The sequence below is a fragment of the Entelurus aequoreus genome, linkage group LG11, assembly GCF_033978785.1.
Source record: "Entelurus aequoreus isolate RoL-2023_Sb linkage group LG11, RoL_Eaeq_v1.1, whole genome shotgun sequence".
In the NCBI taxonomy this organism is placed as follows: domain Eukaryota; kingdom Metazoa; phylum Chordata; class Actinopteri; order Syngnathiformes; family Syngnathidae; genus Entelurus; species Entelurus aequoreus.
The window spans coordinates 16,833,842-16,855,849 of record NC_084741.1 but is presented as its reverse complement, the minus strand read 5'-3'; the positions used below and the strand labels follow the sequence as shown (position 1 = coordinate 16,855,849).

Genomic DNA, 22,008 nt, shown 5'->3' with positions numbered 1-22,008 from the left:
AACTTACGAGCTCTATTTGTTCTAGGACTGAGGTCGTAAACCCTCAGTTTATTTATGCATGAAAATGGTAGTCAATCAAAATATGTGTTAAAAGTGCAGTTTCAGATTGTCCCTTATTAAATGATTAAAACATTTTTAAAAGATGTTTGCTACTAAGTCTTTAAGGCTTGTTGGTCTAGTCGTATGATTCTCGCTTAGGGTGCGAGAGGTCCCGGGTTCAATTCCCGGACAAGCCCTTATGTTTGTAAGTCCTATTTTTAATCACAACTTGTCTTTCTTGTACACACAATTGTTGTTACATTCGTGACTTATCAAACACAGTGTTACCTAAATTTATGACCACAGTTTGTTCTAGGACTGAGCTGGTAACCCTTAGTTCATCTATGTTTAAAGTGTGTCCCCTATTAAAATCTCACATGTCATTAGGTTTGTTGTCACGTTTTGTTGCAGGGCTTGTTGGTCTCGTCGTATACTTCTCACTCAGGGTGTGAGACACGGCCTGCGTTCAAATCCTGTACAAGATCTTAGGTCTTTGAGTCCTGTTTTCAGTCATTACTTGTTCCTTCGCACACAAAGTTGTCTTTACATTGGTGACTTAAGACTTGATTTTAACCTTTTTTTTCAGACATCACACACTCAAAAGATCAATGACAAATCAAATCAAGTACTGTGTAATGTAGGATCACATTGTTTTACATGTACATTTACAGGTTCCATGGTGTAATGGTTAGCACTCTGGACTCTGAATCCAGTGATCCAAGTTCAAGTCTTGGTGGAACCTACTCACAATACTGGAGTAAATAATGTTCAGTATAACCTCCATTTGTTTAGTCTATGCATGAAAAATGCAAAGAACCTGGGTAAAAAAAGTACTCACTCTCTTGTGCCCCTATATGTTTCTAAGTCCTGTTTTTAGTCATAACTTGTTACCTCGTACACACAGTCCTCTTTACATTTGTGACTTTAAACTTGATTTTAAACTTTTCCTTTAATTTCCCATACATCACACACTCAGGAATCAATAACAAATCTCTGAAATAAATACAGTTGTGTCTCAACTTACGAGCTCTATTTGTTCTAGGACTGAGGTCGTAAACCCTCAGTTTATTTATGCATGAAAACGGTAGTCAATCAAAATATGTGTTAAAGGCACATTTTCCAATTGTGTTCCCTATTAAAAGTTTAAAACATTATTAAAAGACATTAGGTCTTTAGAGGCTTGTTAGTCTAGTCGTATGATTCTTGCTCAGTGTGAGAGATGGACTGGGTTCAAATTCCGGAAAAGCTTTTATGTCTTTAAGTCCTGTTTTCAGTCATTACTTTTTCCCTCGTACACACATAGTTTTATTTATTTATTTTTTTGACTGTGAACTTCATTTTGAACGTTATTATCCTTTTTTGTGAAGGTATACACTAAAGGGATCAATACAAATCTTTAAAAACATCCACTTCAATACCGCAAATTGGTTCCACCAAGACTTGAACTTGGATCACTGGATTCAGAGTCCAGAGTGCTAACCATTACACCATGGAACTTGCATATGTGTAGGTAACAAAAGTGATCCAACAGTAAACAGAATTAATGAAATGTAATGGATTTTCATTGACACCTTGAGTGTCAACATGATTGCCCAACAGATCTCATAAAATGTGAGATCTTGATAGGGGACACAATCTGAAACTGGGTTACACTTTAAACCAACATTTTAAAATTTTGAGATTGTGTCGGTTGGGCAAACAGGTTTGTTGAACTTGGACAAACACTTAAGTTTATAATTCCTGTTTTCAGTCATGACTTTTCCCCTCGTACACACAGTCACAAGTCTTGTCTTTTTTTACTTTAGACTTGATTTTAAATGTTTCCCTCCATTTTCCTGACAACTTACACTCAAGGTGTCAATGAAAATGTATCAAATCCAATCAAGTACTGTGTACTGTAGGATCACATTGTTTTACATGTACATTTACAGGTTCCATGGTGTAATGGTTAGCACTCTGGACTCTGAATCCAGTGATCCAAGTTCAAGTCTTGGTGGAACCTTCTTGTAACATTAGAGTGATTAGTGATCAGTATGACCTCCCCTTGAATAGTTTGTACATGTAAAAGGATGCAAATTTGAATGTATCTTAAAAGTACAGTTTTGGATTGTGACCTGTATTAAAAAAAAAAAAAAATTCCTTTTTTTATATTTTTACCACATTAAATTTCAGGGTTTGTCGGTCCTGTCTAATGATATTGCTTCGGGTTCAATTTCCAGACAAGACCTTATTGTTTATAAGTTTTATTTACAATCATAACTTGTTTCTTCGTATACACAGTTGTTGTTACATTTGTGACTTTAGACTTGACTTTGATCATTTTTTCAGACATCACACACTAAAGGGATCAATGAAAAATCTATCAAATCAAACACAGTGGTACCTACATTTATGACCACAGTTTGTTCTAGGACTGAGCTGGTAACTCTTACGTCTTCTATGTTCAAAGTGTGTCCCCTACTAAAATCTCACATTTAATGAGATTTGTTGGTAAGTTTTGTTCCAGGACTTGTCGGACTCATCGTATACTTCTCACTCAGGGTGTGAGAGATGTCCTGCGTTCAAATCCTAGACAAGATCTTAGGTCTTTGAGTCCTGTTTTCAGTCATTACTTTTTCCTTCGCACACACAGTTGCCTTTAAATTGATGAGTTAAGACTTGATTTTAACCTTTTTTTCAGACATCACACACTCAAGGGATCAATGACAAAATATCAAATCAAATCACACCCTGTGTACTGTAGGATCACATTGTTTTACATGTACATTTACAGGTTCCATGGTGTAATGGTTAGCACTCTGGACTCTGAATCCAGTGATCCAAGTTCAAGTCTTGGTGGAACCAAATTGTAAAATTAGTATGACTTCCCTATGAATCAACTCTACAGGAAAAAGTGTGCTAATTAAAATGTTGAGTCATCTTAAACCTGCAATTTCAGATTGTGACCCATATAAAAAAACATATATATTTCCTTTGTTTTTTAAAATATTTTTGCCTCATAAATTTTCAGGGCTTGTTGGTCTCGTCTAATGATATTGCCTTAGGTTCAATTTCCGGCCAAGTCCTTATGTTTATAAGTCTTATTTACAATCATAACCTTTTTCCTCATACACACAGTTGTCTTTACATTTGTTACATTTAACTTTTACATCAATTTTCCATACATCACACACTCGAGAAAATCAATAAAAACCTCTGAAATAAATACAGTTGTGTCTCAACTTACGAGCTCTATTTGTTCTAGGACTGAGGTCGTAAACCCTCAGTTTATTTATGCATGAAAATGGTAGTCAATTCATTTAAACTTTAATATCGTTTTTTGTGAAGGCATACACTAAAAGGATCAATACAAATCTTAAAAAAATGTCCACTTAAGTACTGCAAGCTGGTCCCACCACGACTAGAACTTGGATTCAGAGTCCAGAGTGCTAACCATTACACCATGGAACCTGTATATCCCCAAGTAAAAAAAGGGATCAAACAGTAAACAGTATTGATGAAATTTGATAGATTTTCATTGACACCTTGAGTGTAAGTTGTCAGGAAAATGGAGGGAAACGTTTAAATCAAGTCTAAAGTAATAAAATGACAAGACTTGGGACTGTGGATCAGTACAAATGAAAATAGTGAGTGAATTTTTCTTTTTCTTCTTTTTTGCTTGATTATTGGATCTTCTGTAAGGAACTCATGACTCTTTCTTTCAAGACTGAAGCCCTTTCAAGTGTTGATTATACAGAAAGTGGCACATTTGATTTTGAGAATGAAGTGGATCCAGAGACTTATCTAGACTCATCCAGAGACTCCAGAGGAACATTTGATTGTGATAATGAAGTGGATCCAGAGACTCATATATTTAAGCATATCAAGGATTCTTGCCATTATTATACTGAGGAGCAACTTGATGATGTAGGCATAGAAAAGACATTTTCTTTGATTCATTTTAATGTAGAAGTTTACCAAAACACTTTTCTAAAATCAAAAATGTTTTGGAGTCACTTAAAGGTAGATTTAAGGTATTTGCTTTATCTGAAACATGGATAAAGAAAGGCAAGGAGGTTGATTTTGAAATTAAAAGACTATGATCTGTATGTCACTAGCAGAGACAATAGGACTGGAGGAGGGGTGGCCCTCTATATATATAATGAACTACAATGCAGACCAGTTAAATGTATGACAATGGCCATCAATGATTTAATGGAGTGTGTAGCTGTTGAGATAGAATTAGAACAAAACAGAAACATTGTTGTTGCATGTGTATATAGAAAACCAGGATCAAAAGGGGAAACCTTCATGGATAAATTAGAGGAAATGATTAATGGTCTAAATAAAAATAGGACTATCGTAATTTGTGGAGATTATAATATTGATCTTCTAAAGGTAGATTCACATAAACAGACATCCGATTTTTTAGAGATATTATATGAAAAAGGGCTGTACCCATTAATTACAAAGCCTAGCAGAATAACCACAACTAGTGCAACCTTAATAGACAATATCTTTACAAATGTTTTAGGGATTCACATCACTACTGGGTTAGTGATAAATGACGTAAGTGATCATCTGCCTATATTTGCAATATTTGACTATCAATTCCCTAAAAGAACATATCATCAAATACTTAAGAGGAAAAGAAGTGTCAATCATATTAATAACTTCAGGAATGGCCTATTAAAACAAGAGTGGAAAGAGGTTTACACAGACGATATAAACACTGCCTATGATTCTTTTCTTAAACAGTATATTACTCTGTATAACAAGCATTGTCCTGAGGTTCCATCCACATCTAAACAAAGGCAAAATAATGCACCTTGGATGATAAACAGTTTGAAAAATGCATGTAAAAAGAAAAATAGACTTTATAAGGAGTTGATCAAATCAAGAACAGAGAATGCTGAAAAACGCTATAAGAACTACAAAAACAAGTTGACCAATATATTGAGACAAGCAAAAAGGGAATATTACAAAAGAATGTTGCATGACAATAAAAATAACATAAAGGCTACATGGAATATTTTGAATAAAGCAATAGGGAATAGGACAAAGCGAACAGAACTACCTGGATATTTAAAAAAAGATAATATATTAATTGAAAACAAAGATGAAATTGTCAATGAATTAAATCAATTCTTTGTAAATGTAGGACCTAGCTTAGCAAACAAAATACCAAGAGCTAATGATCAATCAGGGGGTGTCTGGAAAAGGGAAAAATAGGGTTATGCAGTCAATGTTTCTTAGTGAAGTGACTGAAAATGAAATATTATCTGTGGTTTATAAACTAAAAAACAAGACCTCAACAGACAATGAGGGTATTGACATGAAAGTAATAAAAAAACGCAATTGATTGAATTATTAAACCATTAAATTATATAATTAATTGTTCTTTTAAAGTAGGAGTTTTCCCAGACAGTAGGAAAACAGCTAAGGTCATACCTTTATTTAAAACTGGAGACAAACATTGGTAATTATAGACCAGTATCTCTCCTATCTCAATTTTCAAAAGGGCTTGAAAAACTGTTTGTTAATAAATTAGACTGCTTTATTGAAAAACATATATTATTAAATGAAAGTCAGTATGGATTTCGATCAAATAGGTCTACGAGCTTGGCCATCATGAACATTATTGAAGATATTACAACTGCAATTGATCAAAATAAATACACAATAGGAGTTTTCATTGATTTAAAGAAGGCATTCAACACTATAGATCATCAAATTCTCATTTCTAAATGATATACTTATGGAGTTAGAGGAGTTGCACTGGACTGGTTAACCAGCTATTTACAACAACGACAGCAATATGTTGAGATCGATGATCATAGGTCAGAATGTATGAATATTGAATGTGGAATTCCACAAGGTTCGATTTTAGGACCTACACTTTTTATTTTATATATAAATGATATTTGTGAGGTTTCGAAAATTTTACAGTACGTATTATTCGCAGACGATACACATTTATATTGTTCAGGAGATGACTTGAAAATCTTAGCCGATAATATTGAAGAGGAAATGGTTAAACTAAAATTGTGGTTTGATGTAAATAAATTATCTTTAAACTTGGAAAAGACTAAATTTATGGTATTCAGTAATAAAAGAAAGATAGAAGTTAGTTTATCCCTAAACAATGTGAAAATTGAGAAGGTGTCTGAAATCAGGGGCCGTACTTATCAAGCTTCTTAGAGTGCCATTTTACACTTAAGTCCTGAGAATTTGCGAAATTTAGTCCTACTCTCAAACTAAGAATAAAAGCTTTTTATCAACGTTCTTAAGTCTAAGAATCACTCCTACTCTCCACGATATTTAAGAGACCTTCAGAGGTGTCTTAAGTGGTTAGGAGTTGCCAGCAGGGGATGGCACTGAGGCGAGAGAGACGTGCGCGAACTTCAGGAAACGGAACAATGTTTTGGTTTTTTTTGATGACGAGCAGCTGATCAAACGGTATCGTTTAGACAGAGCGGATATTATTTTTGTCACAGATTTAATACTTTTCGATTCCTTGTTGATTTCTGCATCTGTCTGCAGTGGGCTAGTATATATAGAGCCACCCACACCATTTTCAAATTAGTTGCCTAATTAATGAATTGGAAAGAAAATGTTATGACAGTAGCGTATGTGTGTGGCCGTGAGGTGAGTGACGTCAGTGAGTGTGTGGGCGATAGAAGAGAGGGAGCGGTAGCGTGAGTGCCGGCTGGGACTAGTTTGTTTTGTATTATTTTGTAGTTTATTGTCAAAATATACACTCCCATTGTCCACTTAAATATTTCCAAGATATTTCTTTATTCTTAGACAAGGGATTCCCTTCCGTGATTGGTCATTTCTATGGACACAGAAATGACGTCACCTAAAATTCCGTTTACGGCACATAGTAATGTCGTAAATCAGCTCTGAGTGTGACACTTAAGATTCAGTCCTACACTTCGCTGAAAGTGTGAGTAAGACGCTTGATAACTAACTTTTAAGTGCAGCTTTCAGCGAATAATTTATTTACTCTTAAGTCAACTCATAGCAGACTTCTTAGGAGTAATTCTAAGAAGCTTGATAAGTACGGCCCCAGATTTCTGGGGGTCATCTTAGATGAAAAGTTGACATGGAAAGCTCATATATTGCATGTGAAAAATAAGGTATCTAAAAGTGTATTTATTTTGAACAAGGTTAAATACAGTTTCCCGTATAATACAATGAGAATGTTATATTGCTCAATTATTTTATCTTATTTCAATTATTGTGCAGAAATATGGGGAAATATATATCACAGCAACATAATGCCTCTATTTCTTTCACAGAAAAGAGCCATTCGTATAATTTTTACAGTAGGATATAGAGACCACACAAATCCACTCTTCATTAGGTCAGCATTATTAAAACTAAAAGACATTGTAGAATTGCATACTCTATTAGTGATGTTCAAAGCTAGAAATAAAGTTCTTCCGAAGGACTTACAAAAGTTATTTGTGTTCACGTCTGAAGATGAGAACCACAGAAGGCCGTATGATTTTAAACATCCAAGAGTGCCAACAAATTTGAAGCAAATGTGCTTGTCTGTTGTTGGTGTGAAAGCATGGAATTCTCTAGACAAAGACTTCAAAAGTTGCAAGAATATCTTTGAATTTAAAAAGAGTTACAAAAAGAGACAACTGGAATTATATCAAACTGCTTTTTGATTTTGATTGGACGTGTCATTTTGAAAATGCTTAAACGAAAATTAAAAGTATGTTGGAGTTCGGGTGTTGGTGGAGGGAACAGTTATAAAGTCATCTAAATAATTTGTGTTAAAAATGGGGCAGATAAATATAAGAATAGAATTCTTCCGTCTGCTCCTTTCTGATCATGGAAATGTATAAGAAACTAAAAAAACAATGAAAGTGTCAACTGTACATGGCTTGTATATATGCATTTTTATGAAAGGAATAAAAAGAAATGATGATGATGATGTGTGTACGAGGGACAGATCCATGATTGAAAACAGGACTTATGAACATATAGGGGACACAATCTGAAACTGGAAACTTTGCACTTTTAACCCACATTTGGATTCACTGCCTTTTTAAACAAAAGGACTTCAAAAACGTTGGTTAAAAGTGTGACAAAATTTCAGATCGTGTCCCTTATTAAAATCTCACATTTCATGAGATTTGTTGAACTTGGACGAGCACTTATGTTTATAAGTCCTGTTTTCAGTCATGACTTTTTTCCCTCGTACACAGTTGTCTTTACATTTGTGAGTTTAAAGTTTTTCATACATTTTCCATACATCACACACTCAAGAGATCAATAAAAATATCTGAAATAAATACAGTTGTGTCTCAACTTACGAGCTCTATTTGTTCTAGGACTGAGGTCGTAAACCCTCAGTTTATTTATGCATGAAAATGGTAGTCAATCAAAATATGTGTTAAAAGTGCAGTTTCAGATTGTGGCCCCTATTGAAGGATTAAAACATTTTTAATAAGCTGTTTACCATTCTGTCTTTAAGGCTTGTTGGTCTAGTGGTATGATTCTCGCTTAGGGTGCGAGAGGTCCCGGGTTCAATTCCCGGACAAGCCCTTATGTTTGAATGTCCTATTTTTTATCACAACTTTTCTTTCTTGTACACACAATTGTTGTTACATTCGTGACTTATCAAATACAGTGTTACCTAAATGTATGACCTAGGGATGGGCGATACCACACTTTTAGGATTCGATACGATACCGATACTTTTTCTTGCATTTTCATCGATACCGATACCATTAATTTCTTATTGGCAATTTTTGTCAGTCAAAAATATTATTACTATTATTATTTAAGACAAATCCCAAGACAAATACAGACCGTTTCTACCACATGTATTATGGTCAATATATAATAAAAGTCAAATTAAAATAAATAACATAAATATGAAAAATAAATTAAATATTATATATAATAATAATTATATATTATATATAATAATAATTAGATATTAGGGCTTTCCAATTAACTGTCAAATCCGAATCGCAAGAAGCTGCAGTTATTTTTTAAAGTTTGTGATATAATTAGCAATTAATGAAATATGAAATAGGCTAATGTTTTCGAAATGTAAGAAATCATGTTACAGATTAAAACCAAAATCACATTCAATCATATATTTCAAGATTTTCTTGGAAAAAAATAAAACTGTAATGCAAAGATGAAGAATCTCCAAATTGTATCTCTTTCGTATCTTGTTTTAAATACTCAAGCAATTTTCAACTAACAGTAAATTCCCCTGTGTGGAAATTATTTGAATTTAAACAAAAATATTCAGTAAAAAAATAAAATAAACAATGCCTGACACTGGATATGCCTGGCTGCATCGCTGTCGGCTGGCTGTGTGGGTGTTGCACGTTGACGACGCTCATTCGCTGTCTCCTGTGATGTGACTGGGCCAGCTCTATACTCTGCCAGGTACAGGGGTGTCCCAGCACATAGGAAGTTAAGTAAGTCATCAAAAACATCTGAAAGTGATGCTTGCACCCCCCACACGCCGTTTTTTGGTTTATATCGATACTTTTTTCAGAAAAGTGATGCCAAATGAGTAGCGTGTGAGTATCGATATATCGATACCACAGGATCGATACGCACATCCCTAGTATGACCACAGTTTGTTCTAGGACTGAGCTGGTAACCCTTAGTTCATCTATGTATGAAAATGTCAGTGAATTTAAATAAGTTTAAAAGTGCAATAAGGTAATCAAGTTTCAGATTGTGTCCCCTATTAAAATCTCACATTTCATGAGATTTGTTGGTAAGTCTTGCTCCAGGACTTCTTAGTATCGTCGTATCCTTCTTGCTGAGGGTGTGAGAGATGGTCTGGGTTTAAATCCTAGACAAGCTTTTTTGTCTTTAAGTCCTGTTTTCAGTCATTACCTTTTACACACATAGTAATATTTATTTCTACTTTTGACTGTCAACTTCATTTTAAACTTTATTATCGTTTTTTGTGAAGGTATACACTAAAGGGATTAATACAAATCTTTAAAAATGTCCACTTCAATACAGCAAGTGGGTTCCACCAAGACTTGAACTTGGATCACTGGATTCAAAGTCCAGAGTGCTAACCATTACACCATGGAACCTGTATATCCCCTGATCCAACAGTAAACAGTATTGATGAAATTTGATAGATTTTCATTGACAGCTTGAGTGTAAGTTGTCAGGAAAATGGAGGGAAACGTTTAAATCAAGTCTAAAGTAAAAAAAAGACAAGACTTGTGACTGTGTGTACGAGGGGAAAAGTCATGACTGAAAACAGGAATTATAATTTTAACACAAGGACTTGTCCAAGACCAACAAACCCTGCAACAGGATCGCCGAACAAATCTTACAAAATGTGAGATTTTAATAGGGGACACAATCTTTAAACCAAAATTTAAATTCACTACCATCTTCATGCACAAATGAAATAAGGGTTTACAAGATCAGTCCTAGAACAAATAGAGCTTGTAAATTAAGAAACAACTGTATTTGATTTTGTAGATTTTCATTGATCCCTTGATTATGTGCCCTCTGGAAAAGTGAGAGGAAAGTTTAAAACCAAGTCTAAAGTCACACATATAACAACAAGTGTGTGTACGAGGGACAGATCCATGATTGAAAACAGGACTTATGAACATATAGGGGACACAATCTGCTCAATCAACTCCGCACTTTTAACCGAAATTTAGATTCACTGCCTTTTTCATGCATGAATTAATCAAAAGGAATTTTAAAAAATGTTGGTTAAAATTAGGACAACATTTCAGATCGTGTCCTTTTTTAAAGTCTCACATTTCATGAGACTTGTTGAACTTGGACGAGCACTTGTGTTTATAATTCCTGTTTTCAGTCATGACTTTTCCCCTCGTACACACAGTCACAAGTCTTGTCTTTTTTTACTTTAGACTTGATTTAAACGTGTCCCTCCATTTTCCTGACAACTTACACTCAAGGGATCAATAACAATCTATCAAATCAAATCAAGTACTGTGTACTGTAGGATCACATTGTTTTACATGTACATTTACAGGTTCCATGGTGTAATGGTTAGCACTCTGGACTCTGATTCCAGTGATCCAAGTTCAAGTCTTGGTGGAACCTTCTTGTCACATTAGAGTGTTCAGTATGACCTCCATTTAATCTCTTTTGCATGAAAAAGTGAGCGAATTAAATTGGATATGTGTTAAAAGTGCATTTTCAGATTGTTTGTTATTAAAAAAAAAAAAAAGTTTTGTTTTGGTTCTTTCAAAAATGTTTGGCACTTTGTTTTTCCGGGCTTTTTGGTTTAATAGTGTGATTTTCACTTTGTGTGTGAGGGACCCTGGATTCAATTCTCGGACAAGCTCTTATGTTTATAAGTCCTATTTTTCAATAATAACTTTTTTCCTGGTACACACAGTTGTTGTTACATTTGTGACTTTTGACTTGATGTTGATCATTGATGGAGATATCACATACTAAAGGGATCAATACAAATCTATCAAGTCAAATGCCTATACCTAAATGTATGACCACAGTTTGTTCTAGGACTGAGCTGGTAACCCTTAGTTCATCTATGTATAAAAATGTCAGTGAATCTAAATATGTGTTAAAAGTGCAATAAAGTAACCAAGTTTCAGATTGTGTCCCCTATTAAAATCTCACATTTCATGAGCTCTGTTGGAAAGTCCTATTCCAAAGCTTGTTGATCTATCTTGTTGTAATTCTCACTTAGGGTGTGGGAGACCCTGGGTTCAATCCTAGACAAGCTCTTATGTCTTTAAGACATAAGAGCTTGTCTTACAGATTGTGTCCCCTATTAAATGTGTTGTTGTTTTTTAGATCATTGCTGCTTAAACTTTCAGGGCTTGTTGGTCTAGTCGTATGATTCTCGCTTTGGGTGCGAGAGGTCCCGGGTTCAATTCCCGGACAAGCCCTGATGTTTATAAATCCTGTTTTTAATCATAAATTATTTCCTCGTTCACATAGTTCTTGTTACATTTGTGACTATAGACTTGATTTTCATCATTTTCGCAGACATCACACACTCAAGGGATCAATAAAAATATATCAAATCAAATACAGTGTTACCTAAATGTATGACCACAGTTTGTTCTAGGACTGAGCTGGTAACCCTTAGTTCAGCTATGTATGAAAATTTCAGTGAATCTAAATATGTGTTAAAAGTGTAATAAAGTAACCCAGTTTCATATTGTGTCCCCTATTAAAATTTTACATTTAATGAGATTTCTTGAAACATTTTTTTGCAGTATTTGTTGGTATGATTGTACAATTTTTGCTTATGGTGTGAGAGTTTAAAGCCCAGCAAGTGCAGAAGTATCTCCATTGTGAAAGGCCAAGTCACAGACCAGAGATTTCATGTCAGCGGAACACCAGTACCAACTGTTTCAGAAATGCCAGTAAAGAGCTTGGGAAGGTGGTACGACGCAAGGCTCAAAGACACCGAACAGTTTGAGCAACTAAAAAAGGATACCATCATTTACATGGATTGCATCAATAAAACCTTGTTGCCAGGAAAACTTAAGTTGTGGTGTTTTCAATTTGGCATACTCCCAAGACTCTTGTGGCCTTTAACTGTGTACGAAATCCCCATCACCAAGGTTGAAAAATTGGAACGTGTGATAAGCACACAGCTGAAACAGTGGCTTGGAGTTCCAAGATGCTTCAGTTCTATTGGACTATATGGGCATGGCAAATTGGAATTACCAATCTCAGGACTGGTGGAAGAATTCAAATGCACCAAAGCAAGGCTGGTCATGACGCTAACTGAAACTGAGGATGCAGTCATTCGAACAGCGGCCCCCCGAGTAACAGCGGGAAGGAAGTGGATTCCATCAGAAGCTGTTCAGAGTGCAAAGTCTGCTCTTCAATTCAGAGATGTGGTTGGGCAAGTACAGCATGGGAGAACAGGGCTCGGGCTCATCCCAAAACCTCCCCTATGGCACAAAGCAACATCAGAGCAGAAGAGACGGCTAGTAGTAGAGGAAGTCAGGAGACAGGAGGAGGGAGAGCGACATGCTAAAGCCGTCTCAATGGCCAAGCAGGGGAGATGGACCAACTGGGAAAGCCTGGAGAAGAAAAAGCTCAACTGGTATGACATCTGGCAGATGGAGGGAGCACGACTGAGTTTTATCATCAGAGCCACGTACGACCTGCTACCGTCCCCTATAAATCTGAAAACCTGGTACGGAGAAGATCCCGCCTGTTCCCTGTGTCAAGTACCTGCATCTCTAAGGCATATCCTATCAGGGTGTACTATAAGTCTCACCCAAGGACGCTATACTTGGCGGCATAACCAAGTACTCAGAGAGCTTGCATCAACACTGGAACAGAGGCGAACCACCACAAACAATCTCCCACTAACACCAGCAGGAAAGGTCCACTTCACACAATTTGTACCAGCTGGCAAACATCAAGAGTGTCAAACAACACCAAATAATGCAAGCATCCTGCAGTCGGCTCGAGATTGGAAATTGGAAGTGGACCTTGATAAAAAGCTTGTGTTTCCCCCAGAAATAATGGCTACAACACTCCGGCCAGACATGGTCCTGTGGTCTCCAACAGCAAAACTGGCTTATGTCGTGGAACTGACAGTACCATGGGAAGAAGGGGTTGAAGAGGCTTACGAAAGGAAAAAAACCAAATATTCTGACCTGGCAGCTGAAGCATCCCAGAACGGCTGGAAGACCAGCATTTTCCCAGTAGAGGTGGGATGCAGGGGATTTATTGCCACATCTACCATCAGTCTGTTGAGAAAAATGGGGGTGAAAGGACGCTCCCTCCAACAGACTATCAAGTCCATGTCAAGAGCTGCCGAAAAAGCCAGCAACTGGCTCTGGATTAAGCGCAAGGACCCCAATTGGGCAGTAAAATGAGAGACAATGGTATGCGGTCAGGCTTAGGCCTGACTCAGGGAAAAGGACGACCCTGCCATGCAGAGTCCAACAGGATGAGGAGGGTATGGCATGGAGGGGGGTGTACCTGGGACGCTAGGTACATCGTTGAGCCCTCTGGAGACGTCGTGGGCTTCAATCAACGAAACGTCGATGAAGCAGGGTGCCCACCCGAAGACCCCAATGACATACTTACCCTCCCTTTCACCACTCCACACCGACTGCTACCGTCAAGATTGTTCCTACTTACCAAAGGGATTGAAACATCTAGTTCTATTTGCTTTACTAATTCTTCAATTCCTAAGCAAACTCTTAAGTCTTTAAGTCTTGTTTTCAGTCATGACTTTTTCCCTCGTACACACATAGTCATATTTGTTTTCTATTTTGGATGGTGAACTTAATTTGGAACTTTTATCTCCTATTTTCTGACATCACACACTCAAGGGATCAATGACAATCTATCAAATCCAATCAAGTACTGTGTACTGTAGGATCACATTGTTTTACATGTACATTTACAGGTTCCATGGTGTAATGGTTAGCACTCTGGACTCTAAATCCAGTGATCCAAGTTCAAGTCTTGGAGGAACCTTCTTGTCACATTAGAGTGTTCAGTAAAACCTCCCTTTAAATATTTTCTCATGAAAAAAGGAGAGAGTCTAAATTTGGCTTAAAAGTACAATGTTGTAGTCCAGTTTCAAATTGTGATCCTTATATGTTCACAAGTCCTGTTTTTAGTCACAACTTTTTCCCTCGTACACACAGTTGTCTTTACATTTGTGACTTTAAACTTTTACATACATTTTCGATACATCACACACTCAAGAGATCAATAAAAACCTCTGAAATAAATACAGTTGTGTCTCAACTTACAAGCTCTATTTGTTCTAGGACTGAGGTCGTAAAACCTCAGTTTATTTATGCATGAAAATGGTAGTCAATCAAAATATGTGTTAAAAGTGCAGTTTCAGACTGTCCCCTATTAAAAGATTTTTTTTTTAAAATAAAAGATGTTTGCCATTGACTTCTTAAGGCTTGTTGGTCTAGTCGTATGATTCTCGCTTAGGGTGCGAGAGGTCCCGGGTTCAATTCCCGGACAAGCCCTTATGCTTGTAAGTCTTATTTTTAATCACAAATTGTCTTTCTTGTACACACAATTGTTGTTACATTCGTGACTTATCAAATACAGTGTTACCTAAATGTATGACCACAGTTTGTTCTAGGACTGAGCTGGTAACCCTTAGTTCATCTATGTATGAAAATGTCACTGAATCTAAATAAGTTTAAAAGTGCAATAAGGTAATCAAGTTTCAGATTGTGTCCCCTATTAAAATCTCACATTTCATAGGATATGTTGGTAAGTCTTGTTCCAGGACTTCTTAGTATCGTCGTATCCTTCTTGCTGAGGGTGTGAGAGATGGACTGAGTTCAAATCCCAGACAAGCTTTTTTGTCTTTAAGTCCTGTTTTCAGTCAGTACTTTTTACACACATAGTAATATTTTTTTCTACTTTTGACTGTGAAATTCATTATCGTTTTTTGTGAAGGTATACACTAAAGGGATCAATACAAATCTTTAAAAATGTCCACTTCAATACAGCAAGTTGGTTCCACCAAGACTTGAACTTGGATCACTGGATTCAGAGTCCAGAGTGCTAGCCATTACACCATGGAACCTGCATATCCCCAAGGTAAAAAAGTGATCAAACAGTAAACAGTATTGATGAAATTTGATAGATTTTCTTGACACCTTGAGTGTAAATTGTCAGGAAAATGGAGGGAAACTTTTGAATCAAGTCTAAAGTTAAAAAAAAGACAAGACTTGTGAGTGTGTGTACGAGGGACAGATCCATGATTGAAAACAGGACTTATGAACATATAGGGGACACAATCTGAAACTGGGTTAAAACTTTGCACTTTTAATCCAAATTTAGATTCACTGCCTTTTTCATGCATGAATTAATCAAAAGTACTTCAAAAACGTTGGTTAAAAGTGTGACAAAATTTCAGATCGTTTCCCTTATTAAAGTCTCACATTTCATGAGATTTGTTGAACTTGGACGAGCACTTGTGTTTATAATTCCTGTTTTCAGTCAAACTTTTTCCCTCGTACACAATGTTGTCTTTATAGTTGTGACTTTAAACTTTTTCATCAATTTTTTATTCAGCACACTCTTTTAAGAGATCAATAAAAACCTCTGAAATAAATACAGTTGTGTCTCAACTTACGAGCTCTATTTGTTCTAGGACTGAGGTCGTAAACCCTCAGTTTATTTATGCATGAAAATGGTAGTCAATCAAAATATGTGTTAAAAGTGCAGTTTCAGACTGTCCCTTATTAAAACATTAAAACATTTTAAAAATATGTTTGCTATAAACTCTTTAAGGCTTGTTGGTCTAGTCGTATGATTCTCGCTTAGGGTGCGAGAGGTCCCGGGTTCAATTCCCGGACGAGCCCTTATGTTTGTAAGTCCTATTTTTAATCACAACTTGTCTTTCTTGTACACACAATTGTTGTTACATTCATGACTTATCAAACACAGTGTTACCTAAATGTATGACCACAGTTTGTTCTAGGACTGAGCTGGTAACCCTTAGTTCATCTATGTATGAAAATGTCAGTGAATCTAAATAAGTTTAAAAGTGCAATAAGGTAATCAAGTTTCAGATTGTGTCCCCTATTAAAATCTCAAATTTCATGAGCTCTGTTGGAAAGTCCTATTCCAAAGCTTGTTGATCTATCTTGTTGTAATTCTCACTTAGGGTGTGGGAGACCCTGGGTTCAATCCTAGACAAGCTCTTATGTCTTTAAGACATAAGAGCTTGTCTTAAAGATTGTGTACCCTATTAAATGTGTTGTTGTTTTTTAGATGATTGCTGCTTTAACTCTCATGGCTTGTTGGTCTAGTCGTATGATTCTCGCTTTGGGTGCGAGAGGTCCCGGGTTCAATTCCCGGACAGGCCCTGTTTATAAGTCCTATTTTTATTCATAAATTATTTCCTCGTTCACATAGTTCTTGTTACATTTGTGACTTTAGACTTGATTTTGATCATTTTTGCAGACATCACACACTCAAGGGATAAATAACAGTGGTACCTAAATGTATGACCACAGTTTGTTCTAGGACTGAGCTGGTAACCCTTAGTTCATCTATGTATGAAAATGTCAGTGAATCTAAATATGTGTTAAAAGTGCAATAAAGTAACCCGGTTTCAGATTGTGTCCCCTATTAAAATCTCACATTTCATGAGATTTGTTGAAACATGTTTTTGCAGTATTTGTTGGTATGATTGTACAATTTTTGCTTATGGTGAGAGAGTTTCTTGCTTCAATTCCAAAGCAAACTTTTAAGTCTTGAAGTCATGTTTTCAGTGATGACTTTTCCCCTCGTACACACATAGTCATATTTGTTTTCTATTTTTGATGGTGAACTCAAATTGGAACTTTTATCTCCTTTTTCAGACATCACACACTCAAGGGATCAATGACAATCTACCAAATCAAATCAAGTACTGTGTACTGTAGGATCACATTGTTTTACATGTACATTTACAGGTTCCATGGTGTAATGGTTAGCACTCTGGACTCTGAATCCAGTGATCCAAGTTCAAGTCTTGGTGGAACCTTCTTGTCACACTAGAGTGTTCAGTAAAACCTCCCTTTCAATATTTTCTCATGAAAAAAGGAGAGAGTCTAAATTTGGCTTAAAAGTACAATGTTGTAGTCCAGTTTCAAATTGTGATCCTTATATGTTCACAAGTCCTGTTTTTAGTCACAACATTTTCCCTCGTACACACAGTTGTCTTTATATTTGTGACTTTAAACTTTTACATACATTTTCCATACATCACACACTCAAGAGATCAATAAAAACCTCTGAAATAAATACAGTTGTGTCTCAACTTACAAGCTCTATTTGTTCTAGGACTGAGGTCGTAAACCCTCAGTTTATTTATGCATGAAAATGGTAGTCAATCAAAATATGTGTTAAAAGTGCAGTTTCAGACTGTTCCCTATTAAAAGATTTTTTTTTTTAAATAAAAGATGTTTGCCATTGACTTCTTAAGGCTTGTTGGTCTAGTCGTATGATTCTCGCTTAGGGTGCGAGAGGTCCCGGGTTCAATTCCCGGACAAGCCCTTATGCTTGTAAGTCCTATTTTTAAACACAACTTGTCTTTCTTGTACACACAATTGTTGTTACATTCGTGACTTATCAAACACAGTGTTACCTAAATGTATGACCACAGTTTGTTCTAGGACTGAGCTGGTAACCCTTAGTTCATCTATGTATGAAAATGTCAGTGAATCTAAATATGTGTTAAAAGTGCAATAAAGTAACTGGGTTTTGGATCGTGTCCCCTATTAAATTCTCACATTTCATGAGATTTGTTGAAACATTTTTTTGCAGTATTTTTTTGGTATGATTGTACAATTTTTGCTGATGGTGTGAGAGTTTCTTGCTTCAATTCCTAAGCAAACTCTTCAGTCTTGAAGTCATGTTTTCAGTCATGACTTTGCCCCTCGTACACACATAGTCATATTTTTTTTTTCTATTTTTGATGGTGAACCCAAATTGGAACTTGTATCTCCTTTTTCAGACACACAGTTGTCTTTACATTTGTGACTTTAAACTTTTACATACATTTTCGATACATCACACACTCAAGAGATCAATAAAAACCTCTGAAATAAATACAGTTGTGTCTCAACTTACAAGCTCTATTTGTTCTAGGACTGAGGTCGTAAACCCTCAGTTTATTTATGCATGAAAATGGTAGTCAATCAAAATATGTGTTAAAAGTGCAGTTTCAGACTGTCCCCTATTAAAAGATTTAAAAAAAAAAATAAAATATGTTTGCCATTGACTTCTTAAGGCTTGTTGGTCTAGTCGTATGATTCTCGCTTAGGGTGCGAGAGGTCCCGGGTTCAATTCCCGGACAAGCCCTTGTGTTTATAAGTCCTATTTTTAATCACAACTTGTCTTTCTTGTACACACAATTTTTGTTACATTCGTGACTTATCAAATACAGTGTTACCTAAATGTATGACCACAGTTTGTTCTAGGACTGAGCTGGTAACCCTTAGTTCATCTATGTATGAAAATGTCAGTGAATCTAAATAAGTTTAAAAGTGCAATAAGGTAATCAAGTTTCAGATTGTGTCCCCTATTAAAATCTCACATTTCATACGATTTGTTGGTAAATCTTGTTTCATGACTTCTTAGTCTGGTCGTTTCCTTCTTGCTGAGGGTGTGAGAGATGGTCTGGGTTCAAATCCTGGACAAGCTTTTATGTCTTTGAGTCCTGTTTTCAGTCATTACTTTTTACCTCGTACACACATACCGGTAATCATATTTCTTTGTACTTTTGACTGTAAACTTTATGATTCTTTTTTGTGAAGGTATACACTAAAGGGATCAATACAAATCTTTAAACATTTTTGCTGCAAGCTGGTTCCACCAAGACTTGAACTTGGATCACTGGATTCAAAGTCCAGAGTGCTAACCATTGCACCATGGAACCTGTATTTCCACAGGTAAAAGTGGTCCAACAGTAAATTTTCATTGACACCTTGAGTGTAAGTTGTCAGGAAAATGGAGGGAAACGTTTAAATCAAGTCTAAAGTAAAAAAAGACAAGACTTGTGACTGTGTGTACGAGGGGAAAAGTCATGACTGAAAACAGGATTTATCATTTTAACACAAGGACTTGTCCAAGACCAACAAATCCTGCAACATGATTACCCAACAAATCTCATAAAATGTGAGATTTTAATAGGGGACACAATCTGAAATTGTGTTACACTTTAAACCAAAATTTTAATTCACTACCATTTTCAAGAATAAATGAAATAAGGGTTTACAAGATCAGTCCTAGAACAAATATAGCTCTTAAATGAAGACACTTGAAGAAGTTTGATTTTGTATATTTTCATTGATCCCTTGATTATGTGCCGTCTAGGAAAAGTGAGATAAAAGTTCAAAACCAAGTCTAAAGTCACAAATGTAACAACAAGTGTGTGTACGAGGGACAGATCCATGATTGAAAACAGGACTTATGAACATATAGGGGACACAATCTGAAACTGGGCTAAAACATTGCACTTTAGCCCAAATTTCAATTCAGATTGTGTCCCCTATTAAAGTCTTACGCTCAAGGTGTCAATGAAAATCTATGAAATCCAATCAAGTACTGTGTACTGTAGGATCACATTGTTTTACATGTACATCTACAGGTTCCATGGTGTAATGGTTAGCACTCTGGACTCTGAATCCAGTGATCCAAGTTCAAGTCTTGGTGGAACCAACTTGTAACATTAGAGTGTTCAGTATAAATTCCATTTGAATATTTTTGTTACATGAAAAAAGGGAGTGAATATAAATTAGACCCAAAAGTGAAATGTTGTAGTCCTGTTTTTAGTCACAACTTTTTCTCTCGTACACACAGTTGTCTTTACATTTGTGACTTTAGACTTGATTTTAAACTTTTACCTCAATTTTCCATACAGCACACACTCAAAAGATCAATAAAAATATCTGAAATAAATACAGTTGTGTCACAACTTACGAGCTCTATTTGTTCTAGGACTGAGGTCGTAAACCCTCAGTTTATTTATGCATGAAAATGGTAGTCAATCAAATAATGTCTTAAAAGTGCAGTTTCAGACTGGCCCCTATTAAAAGATTAAAACATTTTTAAAATATGTTTGCCATTTTCTCTTTAAGGGCTTGTTGGTCTAGTCGTATGATTCTCGCTTAGGGTGCGAGAGGTCCCGGGTTCAATTCCCGGACAAGCCCTTATGTTTGTAAGTCCTATTTGTAATCACAACTTTCCAGGACTTGTCGGTCTCGTCGTATACTTCTCACTCAGGGTGTGAGACACGGCCTGCGTTCAAATCCTGGACAAGATCTTAGGTCTTCGAGTCCTGTTTTCAGTCATTACTTGTTCCTTCGCACACAAAGTTGTCTTTACATTAGTGACTTAAGACTTGATTTTAACCTTTTTTTTTCAGACATCACACACTCAAGGGATCAATGACAATCTATCAAATCCAATCAAGTACTGTGTACTGTAGGATCACATTGTTTTACACGTACATTTACAGGTTCCATGGTGTAATGGTTAGCACTCTGGACTCTGAATCCAGTGATCCAAGTTCAAGTCTTGGTGGAACCTTCTTGTAACTTTAGAGTGTTCAGCATGACCTCCATTTAATCTCTTTTGCATGAAAAAGTGAGTGAATTAAATTGGATATGTGTTAAAAGTGCATTTTCAGATTGTGTGTTATTAAAAAAATTGTTTGTTTTGTTTTGGTTCTTTCAAAAATGTTTGGCACTTTGTTTTTCAGGGCTTTTTGGCTCAATAGTGTGATTTTCACTTTGTGTGTGAGGGACCCTGGATTCAATTCTCGGACAAGCTCTTATGTTTATAAGTCCTATTTTTCAATAATAACTTTTTTCCTGGTACACACAGTTGTTGTTACATTTGTGACGTTTGACTTGATTTTGATCATTGATGGAGCTATCACATACTAAAGGGATCAATACAAATCTATCAAGTCAAATGCCTATACCTAAATGTATGACCACAGTTTGTTCTAGGACTGAGCTGGTAACCCTTAGTTCATCTATGTATAAAAATGTCAGTGAATCTAAATATGTGTTAAAAGTGCAATAAAGTAACCAAGTTTCAGATTGTGTCCCCTATTAAAATCTCACATTTCATGAGCTCTGTTGGAAAGTCCTATTCCAAAGCTTGTTGATCTATCTTGTTGTAATTCTCACTTAGGGTGTGGGAGACCCTGGGTTCAATCCTAGACAAGCTCTTATGTCTTTAAGACATAAGAGCTTGTCTTAAAGATTGTGTACCCTATTAAATGTGTTGTTGTTTTTTAGAACATTGCTGCTTAAACTTTCAGGGCTTGTTGGTCTAGTCGTATGATTCTCGCTTTGGGTGCGAGAGGTCCCGGGTTCAATTCCCGGACAAGCCCTGATGTTTATAAATCCTGTTTTTAATCATAAATTATTTCCTCTTTCACATAGTTCTTGTTACATTTGTGACTTTAGACTTGATTTTCATCATTTTCGCAGACATCACACACTC

At 36.0% G+C, this 22,008-nt stretch overlaps 17 non-coding genes across 17 annotated transcripts; 15 read left to right on the top strand and 2 right to left on the bottom strand.

The window, feature by feature from the left end:
• The first annotated feature begins 164 nt into the window (after positions 1 to 164).
• Positions 165 to 236, top strand: trnap-agg (transfer RNA proline (anticodon AGG)). Its single transcript has one exon. It is a non-coding gene; the product is annotated as a tRNA-Pro (tRNA).
• Positions 237 to 709: 473 nt separating this feature from the next.
• On the top strand, positions 710 to 781 carry trnaq-cug (transfer RNA glutamine (anticodon CUG)). Its single transcript has one exon. It is a non-coding gene; the product is annotated as a tRNA-Gln (tRNA).
• Positions 782 to 1,969: 1,188 nt separating this feature from the next.
• On the top strand, positions 1,970 to 2,041 carry trnaq-cug (transfer RNA glutamine (anticodon CUG)). Its single transcript has one exon. It is a non-coding gene; the product is annotated as a tRNA-Gln (tRNA).
• Positions 2,042 to 2,811: 770 nt separating this feature from the next.
• Positions 2,812 to 2,883, top strand: trnaq-cug (transfer RNA glutamine (anticodon CUG)). The gene has a single exon. It is a non-coding gene; the product is annotated as a tRNA-Gln (tRNA).
• A 5,628-nt stretch (positions 2,884 to 8,511) lies between these two features.
• Positions 8,512 to 8,583, top strand: trnap-agg (transfer RNA proline (anticodon AGG)). Its single transcript has one exon. It is a non-coding gene; the product is annotated as a tRNA-Pro (tRNA).
• Positions 8,584 to 10,043: 1,460 nt separating this feature from the next.
• On the bottom strand, positions 10,044 to 10,115 carry trnaq-uug (transfer RNA glutamine (anticodon UUG)). The gene has a single exon. It is a non-coding gene; the product is annotated as a tRNA-Gln (tRNA).
• A 1,743-nt stretch (positions 10,116 to 11,858) lies between these two features.
• Positions 11,859 to 11,930, top strand: trnap-ugg (transfer RNA proline (anticodon UGG)). Its single transcript has one exon. It is a non-coding gene; the product is annotated as a tRNA-Pro (tRNA).
• A 3,009-nt stretch (positions 11,931 to 14,939) lies between these two features.
• trnap-agg (transfer RNA proline (anticodon AGG)) lies at positions 14,940 to 15,011 on the top strand. The gene has a single exon. It is a non-coding gene; the product is annotated as a tRNA-Pro (tRNA).
• A 1,788-nt stretch (positions 15,012 to 16,799) lies between these two features.
• trnap-ugg (transfer RNA proline (anticodon UGG)) lies at positions 16,800 to 16,871 on the top strand. Its single transcript has one exon. It is a non-coding gene; the product is annotated as a tRNA-Pro (tRNA).
• Positions 16,872 to 17,461: 590 nt separating this feature from the next.
• Positions 17,462 to 17,533, top strand: trnaq-cug (transfer RNA glutamine (anticodon CUG)). The gene has a single exon. It is a non-coding gene; the product is annotated as a tRNA-Gln (tRNA).
• A 440-nt stretch (positions 17,534 to 17,973) lies between these two features.
• Positions 17,974 to 18,045, top strand: trnap-agg (transfer RNA proline (anticodon AGG)). The gene has a single exon. It is a non-coding gene; the product is annotated as a tRNA-Pro (tRNA).
• A 735-nt stretch (positions 18,046 to 18,780) lies between these two features.
• trnap-agg (transfer RNA proline (anticodon AGG)) lies at positions 18,781 to 18,852 on the top strand. Its single transcript has one exon. It is a non-coding gene; the product is annotated as a tRNA-Pro (tRNA).
• A 505-nt stretch (positions 18,853 to 19,357) lies between these two features.
• Positions 19,358 to 19,429, bottom strand: trnaq-uug (transfer RNA glutamine (anticodon UUG)). Its single transcript has one exon. It is a non-coding gene; the product is annotated as a tRNA-Gln (tRNA).
• Positions 19,430 to 20,139: 710 nt separating this feature from the next.
• trnaq-cug (transfer RNA glutamine (anticodon CUG)) lies at positions 20,140 to 20,211 on the top strand. Its single transcript has one exon. It is a non-coding gene; the product is annotated as a tRNA-Gln (tRNA).
• A 419-nt stretch (positions 20,212 to 20,630) lies between these two features.
• trnap-agg (transfer RNA proline (anticodon AGG)) lies at positions 20,631 to 20,702 on the top strand. Its single transcript has one exon. It is a non-coding gene; the product is annotated as a tRNA-Pro (tRNA).
• A 307-nt stretch (positions 20,703 to 21,009) lies between these two features.
• Positions 21,010 to 21,081, top strand: trnaq-cug (transfer RNA glutamine (anticodon CUG)). The gene has a single exon. It is a non-coding gene; the product is annotated as a tRNA-Gln (tRNA).
• A 742-nt stretch (positions 21,082 to 21,823) lies between these two features.
• Positions 21,824 to 21,895, top strand: trnap-ugg (transfer RNA proline (anticodon UGG)). Its single transcript has one exon. It is a non-coding gene; the product is annotated as a tRNA-Pro (tRNA).
• Positions 21,896 to 22,008: the final 113 nt, after the last annotated feature.